Below are 22,509 nucleotides of genomic sequence, written 5' to 3'. Positions count from 1 at the left end.
TCTCTCTCTCTCTCTCTCTCTCTCTCTCCCCACCCCATGCTCACATACACTCTTTCTCTCTCTAAAAAAAAAAAAAAAAAAAAAAAAAAAAGATATTGATGGTGTTAAAAGCCGAATAGTATCCCCCCAAAAAGATATGTTGAAATCCTAACCCCCAGTACATCAAAATATGATCATACTTGGAAATAAGGTGTTTAAAGAGATGAAATAAGATGAAGTCCTTACGCTGGGTCCTCATCCAATAGGACAGGTGTCCTTATAAAAAAGAAAAAATTGGAAACTGAGACAGATGAGCACAGAGGGCGGCTGGTGTGAAGACAGCAGAGAAAAGACAGCCAGGTGGCCGGAGTGACCTATCGCTGAGTTAGGGGACACCAAGGACCACTGGCCAACACCGGAGGCTGGAAGGGCGGGAAGGACCCTCCCCCAGTGACTTCAGTGAGCGCAGGGCTCTGCCCACCTGAATTTCTGATTCCTGGCCTCCAGGCCTGGGAGGTAATACATTTCTGCTGCTTAAAACCACTCCGTTTTTGCTCCTCTGTCACAGCAGCCTGGTTAGAATAAAAATGTCACAGCCTCATCTTTTTCTGAAGAGTTGTTCAACAGTCTTTCCTAAACAAACATGAATGTATAAATAATGAAAATGTTTACATAGTTTAATTTTCGAGTGCTGCCCTGATTCCATTTTATAAAGAATATTAAATGTGAGATCTGTTGTCTGTTTGGAATAGAATTTTGAACAAGGGGTCTAAAGGAAAATATCTGTGATTAAGGTTATTTTTCAAGACTAGGATAGTAGCTGACAATTTGAAGTCTCAAGACTAGAGAGGGACACCTTTCGTAAAGAAGGGAGGTAATACTCAAACACTTAAAATGGCCCCACCGTTTCCAAACTATTATCATAATATTTTAGTAATGAGCTCTCCCAGCCCTCACTGCTGCCCACTGTGGAATGAAGGCCATTAGCCTAAGTAAATGCTTCTCTTATGGAGCTATTAGGAGTGTGGGATCAACCAGTTAGCCATTTGGACGGGCTTGACAAGCCAAGCCCACAGTCAACTGGCCACTAAAGGCACACAGTGAGTGAGATTTGCTGCGCCCTCAATATTAATTAAACACTGAGAGCGAGCTTAACTGTTCAGAAGACGGGGGACTCCACAGCAGTTGGACGTGCAAACCTTAGACTCTTAGAGCTGAAAGGGCCCTTGGAGATCATCTGTCCATCTGGTCTAATCCTGTTGGGATGGAAGAAAGCCAATGAGAAGAGGGCAGGGGAGTGCGGAAGAAACGGCCTGGCAGGGAGGGGGACTGTTAAAATAAAAGTGCCAGCATCTGATTTGGGGGAGTTTAGACAGACAGCAGAAGAATGAGAGCAGAAGAAGACAGCAAGTGAGGACACAGGGGTCCAACGGGAGGAGCTCAAGCACGTTGGGGAACGATGGGTTAATGGCCAGCACGTCCCAGGGGCTTTCTCAGAGCTGGCCTCGTGTTTGCATCAACTTCCCGACTGGGTGTGGACTGGTAGAGAAGCGGGGGGAGGGCAGTGAGCGGGCAGGGCAGAAGAGTGTCACCGGTGACCCTCGTCACCTTGGCAGGGTCAGGCTCAGATGCCACCTGTAGCCACCCCTACAGGCACACCCGGAGGCAGAACCTCCTCATTTGTAAGCAACTGTCACTCGAACAGGTTTGGGGAAGCAGGCCATAAGTATGCAACATCTTTCTCCGCCTTCCTAGTTGAAACCATAAAAAGAAGGAATATTCACAAGAAAAACTTGGCCGATTATGAATGGACAAGAGCAACACTTCCTATTTTCTTTTTCCCTTACGGGGCAGGACCACGATGTCCTCGTGCAGCTGAAATACAACAGGGAGCTTCTGAAGCCCTTCGTCAGGGGCCTGGCTCCCAGGAGAACTGGAAGTTCCCCACGCTGTCATCGCCCTGAGTCACCACTGACGACATCCGAAATGGGAACAGAAAGAAAACTGCCGTCGCACCCTCTCACTTCCCCCTACTTCCAAAGGCGCCTGTGCTCACCTGCCCCCGGGGGTTTGGGGACACGGGTGGCACCTGCTGGCACAGCAGGGCGAGTCAGGCTGCGACCGCCTTGCGTGGCCCCCCAGGGAGGTGTGTTCCAGGAGAGCACCGAGGCGGCGTGAGGACAAATTAAGCTCTCTGACATCATTGACCTCCTCGCCCATCTAGGGTCGCATGCACTCACGAAAGGGGCACATGGGCAGATTACAGCTCCTTCCACGTGCCACAGCCCATTTGTTTTGTCAGAGGAAACCATTCCTTACGTTTCAGATTTGTGAAAGGCAGAGTTGATACTTGTCTCTGTTTTCTCTGATCTGTTCTCTTACCTCTTTGCCTTTTTGTCAGAAAACATTCATCACCGTCATTGTGTGATGTGGGCGTAGAGCCACGCTTCTCAACTACGGGTGATTTTGCAACCCCCCAGGGGGCGTTTGGCAATGTCTGTAGACGTCTGTGGTGTCACGACCGGGGAGCAAGGTACTACCAGCACCCAGCGAACAGAAGTCGGGGCTGCCGCCTCGGTCCCACACTTTAGAATGCACAGGACAGCCCCCTCACCCCCGCCCCCCCAAAAATTATCTGACCTAAATGTCAATAGTGTTATGGTTAAGAAACCCTCAGGTACAGAAAAAGAGAAATAGTCTTTTCTTTTTTTTTTTTTTTTAAGTCATGCAGTCCTAACACAAAGAAAACCCTCATGGCACCGCAAATAGGTAGAACCTCTTTGAAACAATGATGCAAAGGAAACAATCAACAAAACTAAAAGGCAACCAACGGAATGGGCAAAGATATTTGCAAATGACATATTGGACAAAGGGCTAGTCTCCGAAATCTACAAAGAACTCACCAAACTCCACACCCGAAAAACAAATAATCCAGTGGAGAAATGGGCAGAAGACATGAATAGACACTTCTCTAAAGAAGACATCCAGATGGCCAACAGTCACATGAAAAGAGGCTCAACATCACTCCTCATGAGGGAAATACAAATCAAAACCACACTCAGATATCACCTCATGCCAGTCAGAGTGGCCAAAATGAACAAATCAGGAGACTATAGATGTTGGCGAGGATGTGGAGAAACGGGAACCCTCTTGCACTGTTGGTGGGAATGCAAACTGGTGCAGCCACTCTGGAAGACAGTGTGGAGGTTCCTCAAAAAATTAAAAATAGATCTACCCTATTACCCAGCAATAGCACTGCCAGGAATATACCCAAGGATACAGGAGTGCTGATGTGTAGGGGCACCTGTACCCCAATGTTTATAGCAGCACTTCAACAATAGCCAAATTATGGAAAGAGCCTAAATGTCCATCAACTGATGAATGGATAAAGAAACTGTGGTTTATATACACAATGGAATACTACGTGGCAATGAGAAAGAATGAAATCTGGCTTTTTGTAGCAATGTGGATGGAACTGGGGAGTGTTATGCTAAGTGAAATAAGTCATCCAGAGAAAGACAGATACCATATGTTTTCACTCTTATGTGGATCCTGAGAAACTTAACAGAAGACCATGGGGGAAGGGAAGGAAAAAAAAAAGTTAGAGAGGGAGGGAGCCAAACCATAAGAGACTCTTAAAAACTGAGAATAAACTGAGGGTTGATGGAGGGGTGGGAGGGAGGGGAAAGTGGGTGATGGGCATGGAGGAGGGCACCTGTTGGGACGAGCACTGGGTGTTGTATGGAAACCAACTTGACTATAAATTTCATATTAAATAAAATAAAGTAAAACAATGATGCATCCACTTGAGAAGATTTTCTTCTCAAGAGTCCCCACATACCACCTGCACTGAGTTGTATGGTGGCCTTCCAAAAGATATATCCATCCAGAACCTGTAAACGTGACCTTACTTGGAGAAAGGATCTTTTCAAATCTAATTAAGGATCTCAAGTCAAGATCATCATAGATTACCCAGCGGGTCCTCAATCCAATGACAAGTATCCTTATAAGAAACAGGCAAGGGATATTTGAGACACTCTGACAGAGAGAAGGCTATACAAGGTTGCAGCAGAGATCAGACCAAAAAGACAAGAACTCCTGAAGCTAGCTACCAGAAGCTGGAAGAGACAAAGACATATTCTCCCCTAGAAACTCTGACAAGAGTGTGATCCTGCTGATACTTCGATTTCAGACCACTGGCCTCCAGAACTATAGGAGGATAATTTTTTATTTTTTAAGCCACCAAATTTGTAATAATTGGCATAGCAGACCCTAGGAAAACTAACACACTACTAAAAAGACAGTATGTCAGACTTGACCCGTATCCTTTCTAATGGACAAAGAGACTTAGTTTAAATGTGACTTCCAAATATATTTTGTGAGATCTGTATTTACAAGCCAAACGTGTGTCTCATGACCTAAATGACTCCCTCAACCAATGATCACATTCATTTTTTAAACAGAAGAAAATCCCACTTGGGGTATGCATCAGACCCAACACTCAGGACAGCCTCTTCACCCAAAGGGTAGACAAATTTTAAGCAGCAAATTCATAAGCATCAGGAATCTCAAAATCAATATACACTGGCCTTCAAATCTGGCTTGAGAAGGTTTAATGTGAGCAGCAGACAGAAGCAAATTTATTGTAACCAAGCCCTTAGGACTGTCTTTGCAACAAATGGTAAGAACTCAACTCCAATCAGTTTAAGCTAAAGTTTTCAAATAGTTTATAACCGGAAAGCACAAGATGAGAAAACCAGATTGAAGCACAGGCTAGCCCAGAGGTTCAGAGCATGCCATAAGAATTCAACGGTGTCCATTCCTAGTTATGATGGGCTCTGTTGGGCCTTTTTCTTGGGCTGGTACCACACACTGACAAGAAGGACATAAGTAGCCTATGGTTAACATCATCCTTCAAGCTCATGACTGCAAAGAAAAGAGATCATCCCCATTTCTCTCAGGGCATATTTCAAAGTCCCCTAAAGGCCACCAATGAGCTGCACGTGGGTTGCTTTCAGAACCCTGGGCCACGGAGATGGGACACTCTTACTAGGCTTCCGGGGTCAGCAGCCCACTGGTGAGATCAGGGAAATGGAGGCCATTGTGTATTAATCTCCTGTGGCTGCTCTAATGACTTACCATCAAACTGGTAGCTTAAATCAATAGAACTTTAATCTCTCACAGTCTTAGAGGCCAGAAGTTAGAAACCAGTATTACTGGACCAAAATCAAGGTATCAGAAGAGCCACGCTCCCTGCAGAGGCTCTAGGAAAGAACCTTCCATATCTCTTCCAGCTTCTGGTGGCTGCAGCATGCCTTAGCTTGTGGACACATCACTCCCACCTTCAAGGTCAACCTCTTAAGTCTCTCTCTGCTCCATGTTCACATGGGTTTCTCCTCCGCAGGCATGTATAAAATATCACTCTACCTCCCTCCCAAAATAACACTTGAGAATACATTTAGGACTTGCTCACATAATCCAAGATAACTTCCCCATCCCAAGATTCTTAACCACAGTTTTGCCATATAAAGCAGCATTCACAGGTTCCAGGGATTAGGACGGACATCTTTGGGGGAGCCAATTTTTAAACTACCACACCGTGTCACCAGCAATACTGCAAGAATCGTAGAGAGTAGGGTCCTAAGAATCCCAGAAGGAAAAGAGAGAAGCGAGCAGTGACAGAAGCCCCTTGCAGGTTAAAGCACGTCCTTGGCTCTATTAACCCTGTTGCCGATTCTGTAGATACAAGAAAGCCATCGTGTGTTTGAACCAACATGAAAGCCAAACTGAACCTCGTACCTGCTTTATCTTCACAGTGAGGCCATGCGGTGGACAGTGATGAAAATAGCATGTTTCATTTCAGGCTCATGTTCATACATGCTCATGAACCTGGCTCATTCATGGCTGTTTCTCAGAGTAGAAGTGCAGTGATCACCAAGGCATGATCCTAGGCATCAAAGAGGCATGGACATTCCCATGATATGAATATTAGCCAATCTAGACAAAGTCAGTGTGCTTTAGATACTGAGACAGCTGCTCTAAAGCTCAGAAATCTTAAGTGCACCTGCTAGCATAGCAGGGAACTTTATGTATGAAAAAGAAGATATATACCCATTCTTTCAGTGTTTCTTTCTCCTCCTTGACTCAGACAAGGCTTAAGCAAAGAGAACGGAATGGGAATCCCTAACATACACTAATTATAATACAGAAAGAAGTTTTGAAACCAGGTTTAAATTTTTTTGGCTTTTGTTGTTTGTTTTCTTCATGAGTCTATTTAATTGATTAGTTTATGCTGTTACAAAAAAAAAAAGCGTATAAGCATATATACAGCAAACAATCTGGAAAATTATGATAAAGCACAAAAAGAAAAATCCAAACCACCCACTACAAGGATATCACCACTGCTAACTTACATATTTCAAGTAATAAATTTAATTTACATGCTAAGCAGAAAAAAAAGTTGAGATCAAGCTGAAGGAATGTCTGAACTTCCTATTTCTTTATTGAACTTATAAGCTCCAAAAAACATTCCTAAAGGTACCATTAAAAAAAAGTTTTAAACATGTAGATGATAAGGTCATCAATGTAGCTGCTTAATTTCCAACCATGTTTCTTTAAAGAGCACGTACCCATGTCCATGTAGGAAAACTCAGATTAGCAATTTAAGAAGAATCAGAAGAAACAAACAAACAATCATTTTCATGTGTCTATTGGCCATCTGGATGTCTTCTTTGGAAAAGTATCTATTCATGTCTTCTGCCCATTACTTAACTGGATTATTCATTTGGGGGGTGTTGAGTTGTATCAGTTCTTTGTATAGTTTGGATACTAACCCTTTACCCCATATGTTATTTGCAAATATCTTCTCCCCTTCTATAGGTTGCCTTTCACTTTTGTTGATTGTTTCCTTTGTTGTGCAGAAGCTTTTTATTTTGATGAAGTCCCAATAGTTTATTTTTGCTTTTGTTTCCCTTGCCTCAGGAGACCTATCTAGAAGGAAGTTGCTACAGCTGATGTCAAACAGGTTATTGCCTGTGTTCTCTGCTAGAATTTTGATGGTTTCAGGTCCCACAGGGGAGGTGGGGGGCGGGGGCAGATGAGTAAAGCAGGTAATGGGGATAAAGCAGTGCATGTGTTGTGATGAGCCCTGGGTGCTGTATGGAATTATGAAATCAATATATTGTACTCCTGAAACTAATATTACACTGCATGTTAGTTAACCGGAATTTAAATAAGAACTTACCTCTCCCCACCCCCCAAAAAATCTTGAAAATTACAAAGTTTAACAAGTCCTATATAAAATATTTTGACGAGGAACAAATTTTGAACTATAAGCTTATTTTTATCATGATACTCAAAGAAACACAGAAGGGAGAAGATGAACATTTACCCAGCAAAATATCCCATTCATGAGACAAATAACTTGTTAGGGAAAAATAAAACAAACGCCATTGAAAATTGATTATATTGTGAACTATAAATAAATCCTAAGAAATTACACACAAATAAAGACTGGGGCTCTTATGTTCCACCCATATTTGTTGCTTTTGCTTTTTTATATTCAAAATCATCTCGTTTGTTTTATATTTGGAGCACCATTTGCTTGTATACTTATTATTTATCTTGGTTTCCCCATAGAATTTATAATTGCATTTCTACTTTTCCTTTTGATAAAAATAATCTTCATGTAATTAACCACTTCTCAGTTGTTAACCTTGTGATTTGAATAAAAATATCTACTTTGTTCTTAAAGGCATTTTTTATGGAACCCTCTAATTGCATTTTGCATAATTTGTGATGAGTTGTGTATGTGAGACATCATATTTTTATTTCTATGAATTCTTTCTTGAACTGTTTTTTCCTTCCCATGGAAGTCTTCTCACACTTTATGAATACAATATCATATTTATACTATTTTTTAACTAAAGTTGAACATGCACTTAATTTATAAAGATATCCACAGAAGCTAAAACAAAAGACTCAAGTAAGCCCTCTATGTTGTGTCCATATGCTGTTCAAAGTAGGAACATTCAACTCTTCCACAGTCTATTTTGACATTTGTCTCCAAATCTCTAAATAAAATTATTTTACTGCTGTTTCTTGATTTTTTTTCAGCTGAAAAATATCATTTACTGGCTCCTTCTTCAACCTATCCTCCTCGCATCAATACACATACCTTCTCTTGTCCCTGTTTTCTCAATGTTGTTTTATCGTAATTCTGCTTGGATATTCAGCATTTACATATTTATGACTATGTCGATACTATTCACAGATGTGCCATAAAGTAAGAAATGTTTCTCAAAACAATTTTGTTTTTCTTGGAGTTAATAACAGTCTTGTCTTAGGTTTGTTCAGGCTGCTATAACAAAATACCATCAACTGGGTAGTTTATAAAGCCCAGAAACTTATTCCTCACAGTTCTGGAGGCTAGCAAGTCCAAGATCAAGGTGCTGGCAGATTCGGTGTCTGGTGGGGATCTGCTCCCTGGCTCACAGATAGTGCTTTTCTCTATAGCTCACGGGGTAGAAGAGAGGTCTCTGGGGTCTCTTTTTTAAGGGCACTAATCTCACTCATGAGGGCTCTCTCCTCGTGACCTGTTCATCTCCCAAAGACCTCACGTTCAAACCAATCCCTTTGGAGGTTAAGTTCTTAGATCTGAATTTGGAGGGGGTTGGGGGGGGCACAAACATTGTCTATAGCAGGGCCCTGGTTTCTTTTTCTACGTACTTACTACTGATTTGTTCCCAACGCCCAACTGTAAGTTTACATTTTCTCCAAACACATACTAACACCTCAGGTATTTATTCCATGATGGTTATTTTCCTGGAAAGACACCTTCTGACACTCTTCTACCTACTCCAACCTGCTCCTACAGCCCACGGCACAACCTTTCCACAATTACCTCTCTTTGCCCTCATCAGATTTTTCTCCCTCTCTATGTCCTGTGGGAGCCTCTAGTGCAGGCCTGGAATATAAATGAGACACTGTTCAGATGGGTTCCTTCTCAGGCCCTGCTCACCTTTCTGGGAGTTTTCATCAAATTTATTTTCTTGCTAACTGTTGACATCATTTTTTAATCACGTAGTAAAGGCAATCTGTGAAAGGCCATTTTAATAGACTGAATATTTTATTGTCTTTGTTTAACGGATGCAGTATCTTCCCTGATTTCAGCAAACATTAATGGTAACTTCCTGTCTCTATTTCCTCCAAGTTTCTCATCCAATTGGTTTTATCGCCTATTTTTCATCATGAGAAATGTAAAACAAAACAAAACGAAAAGAGCTGGGTACATGAATTGCTTTGCAGGCCAGGAGTTAGCTATTTTTCCTGAGCATGAACACCACCCACAGGGGAAAGGAGCTGGGACCACACTACAGAGCCTTACACTTCGTGTCCTTTTTCTTTTTTTAATTGAAGATCTAAGCTATTTCTAGGTACCCCAGTCTGATACATTTCTAGGTTTGTCACGTTCCAAACTCAAGCCTCTGTCTTCTTTCAGGGTGACACAGGAGCTGTCGTGCTGAGGTACAAAGTGAGGGAAGATCTGGAAATCTAACCCCTCCCTCCACTGCCTCCTACTATTTGCAGTTTCCATTGAAAAATCAGCTGTAAATCTTACTTCTACTCCACTGAGCATTATATGTCCTTTTCTCCCCACTATGGTTCATTTTTAAGGTGTTTCTCTTTGTCATTGGTTTTCAGGCTTTCAACCATTATGTGTCTAGATGTGGCTTTGTATTATTTATCATTCTTGGTGCTCGCTGAATGTCTAAATCTGGTGAATGATGTCTTCAATCATTTCTGTAAAGTGTCAGCAATAATTGCTAAGAATATAGTTACTACTTTGTTTTCTCTCTTTTCCTTTTGAGACTCAAATTATAGGTGAGATCGAATTTTGAACGCAACATGTGTCTCTTACTTTTAACATTTTTTCTGCTAATTCCTCTCCACACCTCAGGCTAGATATTTTCCAGCAACTAAATTCCAGTTTACTATGCTAACTGGATCATCTGTGGGTTTCATTCTATTGCCTGAGTTTACCTAATTTATCTGTCACAGGGTTTTTGCCTTTTCACATTTCTGGAATATTTTGCTGCAAGCCAATTGCAGAGACTCTAAATGATGCTACTTCCACCAAGAAATATTCCTTCAGAGACGGTTGCTTTTTTCCTCTGTAAAGCAGATCTGGAGGGAAAGGGGGATGAAGGTAGGGACTAAGCTGAGTCAGGGCTGAGGTGCAATCTGGAGAGATTCAATAAACTTCTGATTCATCTTTGTTTCTAGAGCGTGGACTCTCCAAGTTTTTAGGCAGTAACCTATCGGGTATTTAGTTCCTTGGTCCTTTAAACAAGTGGGAGATTCCTTCTACTCTGTTGTAGCTTAGATCTTCAGCCATAGGACTACCACATTTCGGCAAACATCTTCAGGGGAAGATTGGCCATGTGTTTGAGGCCCATCACATCTTTAATTTGTAGCTATGCTTCTGTGTGCGAGTGAACGTCTGCTGGTTTCTCTCCTTCTGACCAGCAATCTACTGGAGGTTCAACCTTTAGCTGAACCCACACTAGATTTACCTCCTTTCCCACTTTTCTTGCTCTTGTGAACTTGTAACATTTAAATATTGTCTCTGTTCTCAAAATAATGTGTCTGGAGAGAGCTGAGGTGATCATATTTACGGAATAGCTGTAATATTTTCCTGAATCCCACTGAATATAATATTTGGAATCTCTTTAACGTCATATTGTATTCCTTGGACAATTACCATTTCATCTGAAGTAATTAGTTTTGGTTGTTTTATCTGGCTTTTACCACCATGTTTTGGATTGTGGTATCCTCTGTTCTTAGATATTTCCAAATTTCCAAGTAAAGGGTGCTTTGTATCCTTTAAAAAATGTCTTCAAATAGTTTGGTATATATAGAGATCTATGTATAGATATAGACATAGATATAGATATAGATGATAGAGATATAGATATGATTCCATTCCTAGTATTCATAGACTTTTAACTTTTACATATCTTTATTGTCATTTAAATGCTGTTTTAATGGGTGGAGTATCAGTATCACTGTGTCTCCACCTTCCTGAACCAGAAACTGATGGCTGTACTTTTCAGACTACTTTTGATTTCAATGCTCCTTTATCCAAATGATGATTAAAAATTTCCAGAAAAAAAATGTACGTATTTGGACTTCACTTCATACATACCCATACTTAATTTGTTATTAAGTAGAATGCATCTAATAGTGAACATCTGAGGGGGCAAATTACCTCGGTGCCCTCCAGAAAACATGTAAACGATAACTGAGTATCCTCCAAAATTGAGAAACAGGGTTGAAAGTTAAGAATTAAACTGTACATTAGAGTGGGAGAGAGCCAAAGCATAAGATACTCTTAAAAACTGAGAACAAACTGAGGGTGGATGGGGGCTGGCAGGGAGGGGAGGGGAGGTGATGGGCATTGAGGAGGGCACCTTTTGGGATGAGCACTGGGTGTTGTATGGAAACCAATTTGACAATAAATTTCATGTATTGAAAAAAAAAAAGAATTAAACTGTACGATCAGCCCATTTCAAATGATAACAGAGATCATATCCTGTCAGTTGAAAGAGGCAAGCCCCTAGGCCAGTAAAAACTGATGCAAACTGGTGAAACATCGTGACCTAATAAAAAGGTTACATATAAACTCTAAAAGGTTGGCCATTATGGGGCACCTGGGTAGCTCAGTTGGTTGAGAATCAGATTCTTATTTTCATCTCGGGTCATGATCCCAGGGTAGTGGGATCAAGTCCCACATCAGGCTCTGCACTGAGCATAGAACCTGCTTGGGACTCTGTCTCTCTCTGTCTCTCTCTGTCTCTCTCTCTCTCAATCTCCTTCTGCCTCTCCCCACCTTCTCTCAAATAAAAATAAAATAAAATAAAATAAAATAAAATAAAATAAAATAAAATAACATAAAATGTTAGCTATTCAAGAACAACAAACAGAGAGTTTGATAAACATATATTAAACAGGGGCAGTGTCCATCACAGCTCTACCTACATCACTTTACTGAACTGAATCACAGTTACCGAATAAAGTCAGGATGCCAAATAGTTCATATGCTAAATAATCACCAAATCAGGGGATACCTGGGTGGTTTCAGTCGGTTGAGCGTCCAACTCTTGATTTCAGCTCAGGTCATGACCTCACAGTTCGTGAGTTGATCTCCACGTCAGGCTGTGTCCTAACTGTGGAGCCTGCTTGGGATTCTCTCTCCCCCCTCTCTCTCTCTGTCCCTCCCTGCTCGCTCGCTCACTCGCTCTCTCTCTCTCTCAAAAACAAATAAATAAATTTAATAAAAAACCTGTAAATTAAAAAAAAAAAAAAAAGAATGACCAAATCAGGATTTTCAGTCCAGTCACTGTAGAGAATGGTAGGCCAATGTAACTCATGCGTTTTTCATTTATATTTCTCCCTTGCCATTGATTCTCAGTAAGCCCCTAGGTCACTGGGAGATTCTGCTTCCAGAATACAGAATTTCTTACACAAACAAGAAATCCTTACTTATCTCTGAAACAAAGGGTTCTTCTGGGATGGTGGCTTATCTATTTGTGTCAGCATCTGGGGAGAGGCGCACAAATAAGGAAAATGAAAGCAGGGCAGAGAATCTAAGCATGACCATCATTCAGCAGTCCTGTGAGGTGCTGGGGCCACTTCTGAAATAGAGGTAGAAATGCATTTTAGATAAATGAAAAGGACCCCTCCGTTTATCCAGCAGCCTACGATTGTCAGGCAGTATTTGCTGTTGGCTCACAGAAACTTCCTGACTTCATTTCGAGAAACTAAAGGATACATACTCCTAAGAAAAATATTCGTGCATCTTCAATTTCGCTTTTGAGGCTGCAAGTGGAGCAGAAATTCAGAAACGCATAGGGAAAGTCGTTAAGGACAAAGCCATGCACGGTACAACAGAATGCATTCAACAATCAAGCAGACACATGCAAACATTTCACTTCGGTGGCAGGGGCAGGTCTTGGCAGGCCAGGTCTAGAGCATCAAGATAAGCCCAAGTAAAATATGCAAACATGCTGAGTGGCACACACACCGTAGTGGGCGCTCTCAGGGCCTCACCCGGCTGTCCTTGCAGGACATTGCACCTGTCACTGGCTGCCGTCAGCTTTGGCTGGTACTGGCTCGCGGATGCCCCCCTCTCTGCAAACCGCTCTTGGCTGATGAGCGCAACCTCGTTAGAAGACTCATGTGACCGGGGAGCCTGGGTGGCTCAGTCTGTTGAGATTCCGACTTCAGCTCAGGCCGTGATCTCACGGTTCATGAGTGCGAGCCCTACATCGGGCTCTCCGCTGACAGCTCAGAGTCTGCTTCAGATCCTCTGCTCCCTCCCTCTCTGCCTGCTCATGTGCTCGCGTGCACTCTCTCTCCCTCTCAAAAATACATAAACATTTACAAAGATTTTTTGAAAAAAAGACGACTATGTGACCAACTTCCCCCAGATGCAAAAATCAGTAGCTAATGATGGAAGGACAAGGGGGAACTGAGTATAAATCATCCCCCTTGCCTCAAAGGGGACCAACTGAGATCCTATCTAGTCTCCAGAATTCCCTTGGGATCAAGTTGACACTAGACTCCAGCTGAGAGCAAATTCCTGCCTAATTCTGTTCTCTGCTATCTTCCTCACTCCCCACCTGCTGAGAACACGCCCTCCATACAGCACAAGCCTATGAATCCCCGTCTCTGACTTCCAGGAAACCCAGTCTAACATCCAGATATAAGTTATAATGATAAATTAACAGTTACACTCTCTGTCTGCCAGCTGTCTATACGAGTATAGTAAGCAGTAGCAATGAGCACAGTGAGGCAGCCTGTCGGCTGGGGATTAAGAGACTGTCCTCTGGAGCCCAACAGACCCAGATCCAAATCTCAGCTCGGCTACGTACCAGCTGGGCGGTGTTGGTTAAATCGCAGAAACTCTCCAAACACCAACGCCTCCTCCATAAAATATTAAAAACAGTATATAACTTCGGGGTGCCCGGGCGGCTCAGTAGGTGAAGCGTCTGACTCTTGATTTCAGCTCAGGTCACGATCTCACAGTCGTGAGACCGGCCCTGCTTCCGGCTCCGTGCCGGGTGTGGAGCCTGCTTAAGATTCTCTCTCTCCCTTTCTCTCTGACCCTCTCCCACTCTCTCGCTCTTTCTCAAGAAAAAAAAAAAAAAGGAAAAGAAAAAATCACGTAACTTCAACCTTAGTGACGTTGAGAGGCTCCCGTTGAGACACTGCATGTGGAGGGCTGAGCACAGAGTTAGAGTGAGGGCCTGCTTTTGCCACAATGACAGAAGAGAAAGAAGTCGAAGGATGGTGCACGTGAGGATTTTAATGCTGAACGGGCCTGCAGGGACAGTCCGGTCCACTCCTCCTCCAGCTCTCCTCTCCACAAGGCACCATGGAGAAACCGAGGTCTGAGGAAGTTATGTGGTTTATTCAAAGTACCCTTGCTTTGTTTTTTACAGAGACGTTAAGAAGCGTGAACAAATCTGTGTGTGTGTGCCAGAGAAAATGAGAATGACGTGGGTTGGGGGTGGTGGTGGACGGAGAACAGGGAACAGCAGGGCACCCCCAGCGTCTAGGCCCGTGTTTCCCGGCACCCTCTGGGTGAAAATGCCAACACCTGCCAAGGTCTGAACACCCCAGTTCTCTGCCTCTTCCTGGGCATGCGAACCACGTGTTCTACCCCCTTGCAGTTGACTGAGGCCAGGTGACTGAGTGATGGCCGCTGGCATCTGGGCAGAGGGGAGGTGTGCCACTTCTGGGCACGGCCCATAGGATCTCCTTTGCGGGATTTTCCATTCTCCGTTCCATGCCGCCCCTGGAAATGTGGGTCGGAGATGGGGGCACATAAGGCAGAAATCCTGGGCTCCGGGCTCCCGCCGCCCCTACGGTGCACTGTAGTGCAAGTGATGAGGCTCCGTGTGTGTGTCCAGCCCCTAAGGACACGGGGCTGTTTGTCGACAGCAGTCAGCTCACCTTCACCGATACTCTGAAACTAGAACACCTAAATCATCCTTATGAAATATGCATAAACAACTATAAATCCTCCAGGAAGTTATGAGAAAGGGAAAGTAAATGGGTAGATAAAACAGTACTCGACAGGGAGCGTTCACCAAGAGGGTGGCTGCAGGAGTTCAGAATTTAAGGACAAAGGTGACCAAATTCTTCGGTTTCCGACTAGGAAGACCTAGACTAGCAGACCAACTTAGGTCAAGGTCTGCTGGGACCATGAGACATTGCACGTGGACTCCAATTAGAACACATCCACCAGATACTGTCTGAAAAACTCAAAACACAAAACAGAAACAAAACTTTTCACTGCCTCGTATTGCGTTCACTCATTCATTCAGGAAATAACACATCGAAAACTTCTTATGTACGAGGTGACAGAACAAACCCTTTCTAAAAGGGTCACTTAATAAATATTTTAGGCTTTTCAGGCAGGGCAGTCTCTGTGACAACCGGTCAACCCTGCTATGCGGCAGAAATAGACCGCATCTAAGAGACACTGGTGTGTGCGTGTTCCAATAAACTCTGTGAAGTAGAATCCCAGGTTGGCAGTATGCACGTGAACGGGCGTGGCCATGTTCCAAGGAAACTTTAACTATGAGCCACAAGGGCTGGTTTGCCCACCCCTGAAAGGTTTTAGTAACGCTGATCTCTATGAGTCCTTCCACTTCTACAGAAGGATGATTTTAGGAATATGTTTGATAAAGAAAGGAAAAATAAAGTTTAGAAACCTGATTTCTGACGACTACAGTAGGGACTGGTTTCTAACTGTCCAATATAAATATAAAATTTGATTGAAAAAAATCAGTCAACATGAATATCTTCTTTGAAAAGTTATTCTAAATTATTAAGTAATACGTCATTCTCACACAGAATCCGAAACAGGCTCCAGGCTCCTAGCTGTCAGCACAGAGCCCGACGTGGGGCTTGAACCCACAAAGTGTGAGATGATGACCTGAGCTGAAGTCAGATGCTTAACCAACTCAGCCACTCAGGAGCCCCAGTTGACCGAATTTATTTTTAAATTTAATCACATATTGACAAAAGGAAACAATTTAAACTCCAGAATTCCAGCAGCTTCTTTTAGAAATGGCCACCAAGTTTTCATACATGTGTTTGGTTAAACATATGAAGAACTCTAAAGAGAAAACTTCCTTCAGCACATCAGAGATCTTACAGATTCAATCAAGTGATCTTAACATCACAGACTAGAAAAGCAGCTTCTTCAAAGTATATGGGAGTGAGACAGCAGTTACCCAACATAGGGTTTCAACCTCGGCGCCATTAGAACTCAGAGCCACCGTGGTCTTTGTGGAGTGGGGACAACCCACCCTACGCATTACGGGATGCTGAGCAGAATTCCTGGCTTCCACCCCACAGGTGTGTTTCACCGTTCCCATCAGAGGTGAAAGCCAGAGGTTCTCAGCAGGTTCAGCAGCCCCTAGTTGAGAAACACTGGTTTAGATAACGTCAGGTTGAAAGCCAGTTCCCCAAACTTAAAGATCCAGGAAACAAAGTGAACATCTATGCTAACTTCCAACAGAAATCTCTACCAATATTGACCAGGTAGTCACACACTTAACGGTTTTTAACTAACAACTCACAGAGAGGCAGGTGGCAAATTGGAGCACAGATTTTGATTTTCCTGCTTATTCCAGCAGTTGTGAGTGAGAAACGGGCCGTGAATTCCTTTCCCTCGGTAACAAAACAATATGAAAATGGATTTGGAGCAATTCCCTCAAAGAATATTAGAAAGATGAGGAGCCTAAATGAGCTGCAGTCCTTTGTGCTCTTGGGATGCTGTTCAAGGAGTGTCCACCTCGGGCCATCCCAGGCATCACCCTGGAGGGGCAAATGTTGTCCATTAGTCTTGAGGCCAGCTGCGTTTCTGAATTTCTTAAAAACCTTCTTTGTTCTTAAAAAATAACTGCTGTGATCAAAGCAAGAAGGAAGGGGATCTGAGGAGTTGAGTCTGGCTATCGTGACAAGACGTGCGAAACACTCACAACGGTGAGCAGCCACGTCTTCGATCACCAAGCCTGACTGGCTTTCAAGATGTCATGGCTAAACTGTAGCACTCGGTGGCCACAGGGAAACTGATCACAGCCTCTGAGTGGAAAGATGCTTTCTAAATGATATCACATCGATGTCTGGTTCTCTCAACATTGATGAAAACCAGGTTTTCTTTCCTTAAATTAAAAGCAACTCTCGGTCTTGCACTTTAATACAGAAGGTATGCCTGTTTGAAAACGGTAACAAATATTCTGAGTACAGGCATTTTACCTCGTGGTACACCTATATGTGCATATTTCTGCGGTGATGCCAAGGCATTTTCCTCAAGCAGATAATGTTCATCCAGGGTAACAGAAAAAATGTGTCCGACCCAACCCTGGATCAAACCTTTACTGCTTTAGAAACCCCACCAGTGGTATCTCGCCCTAACTAGAGAGGCAAAGGGAAAGACTGCTTTGAATCCGGGTTCTGTCCAGCCTCCAGACTGCTTTCAGCATCTGGCTTATCAGGCAATCTGACCTTGCTGTGAGTTTTCCCATTCTGAGGCCACCCGATCGAACTCCATTTCCCTCACCAGCGGATCTCGGCACAGTTTCACGAGCCGAGTCACAAGGCATGGCCACGTCCGGATGGACGGTGTGCTGACTCCTGTGTGTAATGCCAGCAGCCTGTGTCTGGTCCTCCCTTCGCTGCTCAGGGGGAAACAAGACCTGCCCCCCACTTCTCCTCTCACCAAACACCATAAATGGGGATCACCAGTCTGGAGACCACCTTGATCTGAGGAAGCGGGGACTGGGAGGGTGCACAGAGAGGTGTCCACTGTGCCCCTATTATGGCCGGGGGCTGGGCTGGCTCCTCTGTGTACAGCAGGACGTTGAATTCAGGAATCATTCGTGGGAGACGGTCTCTAGAATTCTGTAACAACCAGCCAACAGAAGGAGAAAAAGGAATATAATCCAGCATCTTCTGTCTTGTTGCTGATCCTAAAACACGATCGAGGCAAGGAGACGAATTCGGGGCAAAGGAAGAGTACAGAGCATTACTGAGCAGACAGGTGGCTGGCGGGTCAGAAAGGAGTGGATGGGAGTCGGCAGTCACGTGTATTGTCCTAGAAGTATGCTTTGGGGTGAGAGGGCACACACGTGTGTTTCTGGATGCCTCTTTCCACAAGCGTCTCTCATGGCTCTAGTTTCTGGGTTGTGTTCCTTTCCTTCTCTTGAATTGAGGGACGAAAATACGAAGCTTACCTCCACCCCCTAATGCAGAGTTTAAAAAAGTTAAAGAGTGAACATATTACTCGAGACCAAGGCATTAAAACAGACATTTGTCTCACGTCTACCACCTGCGGGTAATCTAATCTGATGACCCAACACCAAGGAGACAGAAATAGAACGTTCCTCATGACACACAGAGTGAATTTGCATGTGAATCAATGGGTGCTCGTCAGAAACCAAGGCTGTGAGGCTACGAAATGAATCAGAGGGTCACCTGCCCGAAGTGGCTCAGGATGAGTCACAAAGACAGTGTGTCTACCGGGGGACTCAGGATCGGCAGTCTTTTTCTAGATTAAGAAGAGCATGGGGCGAAAGTGTTTACCAGAGAGGACGGCAAAACTAAATGTTTGCTCAATGCTAGGAAAGAACCTCCAGGTGACAGGTTAGAAAGCTATAAGCAGCGTGACACTGACAGACAAGGTGGAGGCACCCCACGGCAATGGAGAGAGACAGGATCAACGCAGGCAGCCACCAGAGGTGGACCCTGCCGTCATGCAGAGAGGGGCAAGATCAAATGAAGCCTTGTCCGGTGTGAAATAAGGGCTCTCGATGATTCTCAATACCGATGATCTCCACTCTGTGGCAAACTGTTTTTCCCCCTCGCCTCAGCTTCCCCACCTTCCATGTTGAAACAATCACTTGTTATCTTTAGTGAGAGACAGAAGGAGGCAATTATTAGCCTGAAATGTTCAAATCAATCCAGGTGATCCTAGTAGAAACTAATATTTCTACGACATAACTGAAGGCTTCCGAGTCATAAATGCCTCTGTACGCATTCTCTGCAAATGGAACATCCAACGGGGTAGCACTTGCCCTGCTGCTCTTGAACTGGTGCTCTCTATGTAAATTACCCATGAGATTTTACAGATTTAATCTTAAAAATGTAATATCTCACTGATTTCTTGAAATGAGTACGTATTGAAATAATATTTTTGATAGGAGTCAAGACAAACATATTATTAAAAATGATTCCCATTTCTTTGTACTTGTTTCAAAATGACTGACCACCAGTTTCAACAAACTACCCGTGAGACTCACATTATGTTTCTACTGGACGGTGCTGATTATACCACCAATATAGCCCTTTCTTTAGCTGTACACCTCTCTTTTTGGTCACCCTGGGAAACAGTCATTTAAATGACAAGAAATTAGTCATAGAAATCAAGAAGACAACTTTACTGAAGACATGTAAGAAAGAACAGTCTGCCAGCTTCATCACTCTCCATACGGAGTACACAGGAGGCTACTGAGCAGCACAACCACCGCAAAATGTGCATCTTGGACTGTTTTGCACCAACGGCAGAGTGATGTCTGACAGCTGGCACCAGGGCTGTGTCATCAAAGCCACCATTCAGAAAGCCACTGACTTCTTGCCGGGTCCCATGTCAGTAAACTGTGCGCTCTCTCACCAAGGGGTCATGCTGATGGGTTTTCAACCAACAACCTCAACTTGAGTTCCAGCAGAAGGCCGTCGCGATGACAGAAAACCATGATGGGAAAAGCAACTTGGTTCCCTCGCCCCCACAGCAACGTCACACACAGCGTCAATGGCAAATGCATCTGTTTATTTCAAAACAGCTAAATTTGCAAGAAAAACACAGTGGGCTCTGATAAACCCTTCGCCGAAATTCCTGGGTTTGCCCATTAATTATTTTACCACATTTGCTTTATCGCTCTTTCTGCATGCATGTATTGTAATTTTTAAATGATTTCAGAAGTTAGAAAAATGATACCCTTTACTCTTCCTTATCTCAGGTTTGTCCAGAGAACGAGGTCATTCTCCTATATAATCACACTACAGTTATCAAAATCAGAAAATTACCATCAATACATTTCTGCTGTCTATTCTGAAGATGTTAAAATGTTGCCAGTTGTCCCAATGGTGCCCTTTATAGAAGCAAGAAAAAACATTTTATTCTCTTCCAAGATAGAAGTTGGATTGAGTGTTTCGTTAGACTGCCATGCCATTTTTTCTCCTTGATGATGGACTAGCCCTTCATTCTTTATGTGCCCTTCATGACCTGGTGATTTTTGAAGAGTAGAGACCAGTTTTTATAGAATGCCCCTCAGTTTTGGTTTGTGTTCTGGTTCCTCCTGATAAAACTGGTTGGAATAACGAGCATACCTTGCTGTGTCCTTCTCCATGCACTGAATCAGGACACGTTGACTAAGTTCTTCGTCCCATTACTTGGTTATGGTGAGAATGGCTGGGTTTCTTCACCATCAAGTCATAATTTTCCTCTTATAATTAATAAATATCACATAGGTATCTACTTGGAGACTTTATAAATATCTTGGCCATCATCAAAGTCTCAGCCATAAATTTTAGCAGCCGTTGATCATTTTTGCCTGAATCAATTTTTAGTGTGATGGTAACCAAATGATGTCTTAATTAAATCATGCCTTCAATATCTGGCAGTTGGTATTTGACAGTAAGGAAGAATGGCCCCTCCTTCTGCCTCATTTGTTTATTCATTCATTTCTTTTCTGATGTTGGTATATTCTCGTTGATTCTTATTCACCGTGTTATAATCTGATACCATCGTTATTTAACAATCCATTGTCCCAGATTTCTTCAGTGAGCCCAACGTTCAGTTAGCACCTAGGTCCTTTGGACCTGCCCTCATCATTCTCTGAATATGTCCTGAATTCTGGAAACAACAAGACCTTCTAGGCTTCTCTGAGACTTTTGCCGCCCAGACCCTAGAACCAGCTACTTCTCCAAGAAACTTTAGTTCATTTTAGTGTGTGGTTAAATTTAGAAACCAAGAACTGTATATTAAATGTGCTCATTGCTACTACGATGACACTCCTTCCAGAACCTTCCAGCCAACAAAACTAGGAAACAAGGAAATGAGAGAGTACGTACATGTAAACAAGTATGTGCACACACATCTACACACACCACTTTTTCCCACACACACATACACAATGCAGCAGACCGTCTATTACACCATAAGAGTCAAAATGAGCATAATATATAGTTCCCACCTATTGAAAGATCTATATTTTTATAAAAGATTCTTCAAAATCAGAGTTTGAAAATGGTATTTTAGTTACACTGCTGATCATTCTGATTTCTTCTTAATACATTCAAGATTTTCCCAACAAATCAACTCATACAAGGACTTATACACTAAAGAAAAGCAAAACAAAACAAAAGACGTATATGCTAAACTACAGTGGCAAGATCACTCATTGTCTGGTGTGATGAAATGAGTACAATACTAAGTCATCATTTAGCATCATCACTTTTAAAAACAAACACAATTAACATTTGTTGACAAATTGCTATGGCTTCTTCCTTCTGCACATTTTACTCTATTTAATTTTAGCAGTGACAGCATGGGGAGATCGTGCCTTGTGGCCGTTTCACAGATGAGGAAACCCACAGCTGCTGGGAGGAAGGGAGCTATATCACAAACCCAGGTCTATCGTCTTCAAAGCCCTTGCGTTTTTACCAAAATTAGCTTTGCTTGTGGGATTGGCTTATTTTGAAGCCCTGGTGAATGAAAGATCGGTCAAATATTAAACCCTAGCTGGGGTGCCTGGCTGGCTAGGTCAGTAGAGCATGCGACTTCCAATGTTGGGGTTCTGAGTTTGAGCCCCACACTGGGCGTGGAGCCTACTTAAAAAAAAAAACACCCTAGCTCCAAAGTTTCCTGGATGTTCACAAATCCCAGCATTACATGCAGAAGAAATTAACACAAACTCATCTCCAACTACTTCTTAGGGCTCTAGTACAGGAGGGTGACATTACAATTGAAGACCTTTTCCCAAGCTACACATGGCCCAGGAGTAGTTCTAGCACGTTCCATGGGGAGTTCCAGATAGTTGGTGAGAGAGATAGTCATGTCCTAACTCTCCCCTTGTCCAAGGAGACCATGGTTGCCAGACCCTTCTAAAAGCCTGGGGGGCAACAGTGGGCCTTCGTGATTCACATCTGCCTCTAAAATAAATACTCTACTCAGGCAGAAGGATCTGTGTCCTTCTTCAAACTGTAAAAACAGAAGCACGTAAAGTGCATTTGTATCTATCGCCACTTACTCTTTTCTATATATACTCATATTTATTTAATTATAAAAGGTAAAGAGGAAACAAAGATGTTTTCCTAAGGGAACTGACTTTTCCAAAACTATGATGGCTGAATGCAGCAAAATAAATAATCAATGGCCATTCTAACTGGGGGTGG

At 43.0% G+C, this 22,509-nt stretch overlaps 1 protein-coding gene across 5 annotated transcripts in view; it reads right to left on the bottom strand.

Annotated features, from left to right (window-relative positions):
* SEMA5A (semaphorin 5A) overlaps nt 1–22,509 on the bottom strand; it is a 472,280-nt gene that overhangs the window by 220,667 nt on the left and 229,104 nt on the right. The gene's annotated exons all lie outside the window — the stretch shown is intronic.

Source organism: Acinonyx jubatus, chromosome A1, assembly GCF_027475565.1.
Source record: "Acinonyx jubatus isolate Ajub_Pintada_27869175 chromosome A1, VMU_Ajub_asm_v1.0, whole genome shotgun sequence".
NCBI classification, from domain to species: domain Eukaryota; kingdom Metazoa; phylum Chordata; class Mammalia; order Carnivora; family Felidae; genus Acinonyx; species Acinonyx jubatus.
Note: the sequence above shows the minus strand (reverse complement) of the source record. Positions and strands in the feature narration are given on the sequence as shown.